The following is a 2,119-nucleotide window of genomic DNA, read 5'->3' as shown; positions in this document are numbered from 1 at the left end:
TGTGTATATGAAGAGACTTGAGCGTACTACTACACTCCTATGTAATGAGCGACCCATCCTGTATATTTACTTGACTGTGCTTTCGGTGATACTGCCCCTATATGAGGCAATCTTTGTGCGCTTGTGTCCGTGGGTATATCATGCTTTGTGAAATTTTCGTCTTTCTTGTCCTATTTTATTAATACGAAAAGCATCATATGTCCCATCATACAGAAAATTCGGCGTTATCAGGCTATGGTTGGAAAAATATGTTCGACGGCGCAAAGAGTAAGAACAGGTCAAAAAATGCTCCGATTGACGTCAAATTTCTCAGGGAGGTTCCTATGAACAAAGTAAATCAGACTTTGAAAATAAAATTTGGTGCACTTGGGTCTAGGTGAGAATCAAACCCGGGCCTCCGCGGTGCGAGACGCTTCCCCGAAGCCGCGGCGGCTCCACGGTCCTGGCTGACTAAAGGTGTGCCTAGTGCGTGCGTCATTGCACACGTCACGTCGCGTGTGGCTGCGACGTTAGAGTTCAGGTGACTCAAGGTGGACTAAAGGGAATTAAGGTGAAGTGAATAAAGGGGAAGTAAAGTGGATGAATGTTGATTAAAGTGGATAAAGGTGGATTAAAGTGGGTTAAGGTGCATTAAGGCTGGTACAAATTAGTGCAATGTGGATTAAAGTGGATCAAGGTGGATTAAGGTGGACTATGGTTGATAACAATTAGAGCAAGGTGGATTAAGGTATAGTTGTGAAGGACACGCGACAATGTATGACGTCACGTGTCATGGACGTAACCAATCAATTAGAGCAATCAAAATGCTTTCGCAATGAAATGACGTAAGGATACTTAAGTGATTGTCATTTTTTTCCTTGAGTAACTAATTTGCGAATCTGACGTTGCCTACCTTGCCATGTTTTTACACCTAAAAAAGAAACAAAGATAACTTCATATAATTTTTTGCTGTCGGAGTTGTCAGCATGCGTATAAAATAAATACTGAAAATTATTTACGCTGTTAACTTTCTCGAGTTACGCTGCATATTTGATGGCTTAATTCGCTTTATCGATGCTTGTATACAACGAGCATGCTTGTATTTGCTTTGGGTAACAGAGTGATCAGTTTGCCGCGTAATGTTCAAAAAAGAAAGAAATAAAGACTAAGAACGCGGTTGCATGGAGAAAAACAAATTTGCACTTCGTGGAGAATGTTGCATCAATCCTCTGCAAAACTTAAAGGCTCCCGCCATCTGCCCGTACCACTACAGAGCCAGGCAACTAGAGCCAGGCAACATTCCAGCCCCTCTTCGAAAAAAAAATTAATAAAGAATAGAAGATTGAAGGCTACCAGTGTGCCGAATGTACCTAATGTAACCAGCTGAAGCCTACCATTTGCCATGGCGTATAGATGTACCGATTGGTATTTAAATTGTCTTTCCATCACAAATTCATGGCTGAAATGCCAGTGCATAAGTTAGGAGTGCATGAGTGCATTTGACTGGTGGATTGGTGTGGTTGGTTTGCTCCTGAGTGACCCCTTGCCACCCTATAGGCGTCATGACGCTTGGCAGCTTCATAGAGTGAGGACTGTCGTACTCAGTCTTTCTTTTTTTTTTACTCCATGAGACCTGCGAGGGCTACACGGAAAGGAAGTGATACACTACTCACGAAGAAAATTCTGTGCCACATGACCCAGAACCAATTGCCGTCGCGCTTGCTGAGGGGTCTGAAAACCTCTGAATCGAACATTACATCTCAAGCTTCTCAGTTCGGCAATTTACGAGTTATAGGGTATAGCCTTACTGAAAGACTTTTACTGGCGAAAAGCAGGTATGAATCTGGGGAAAATAGCCACTACACGGCATGACGTAAACAAAGAGAAATGCTACCTGGTATCAAGTCAATGGGCATGCGGCTTGAAGATGAGCCTAGTGACCACTACGCCAAGAACGCATTGTGCAAGCGAGCATGATACATGGGCGCTGATAAAGTGTTGCGCCGGCTTCATCTTGTGCACCACACCACAGCCACCGGCCGTGCACAGCCTATTGTAGGACACTCTGTGGTGCACAGCGTTGACGGAGACGTGCTGACTGCGTCGTTTGTTCACGTCCACTGCAGCGTGCTCTTCCCTT

The sequence above is a fragment of the Dermacentor andersoni genome, chromosome 1 (genome assembly GCF_023375885.2).
Source record: "Dermacentor andersoni chromosome 1, qqDerAnde1_hic_scaffold, whole genome shotgun sequence".
In the NCBI taxonomy this organism is placed as follows: Eukaryota; Metazoa; Arthropoda; class Arachnida; order Ixodida; family Ixodidae; genus Dermacentor; species Dermacentor andersoni.
This window is presented reverse-complemented; position numbering follows the sequence as displayed.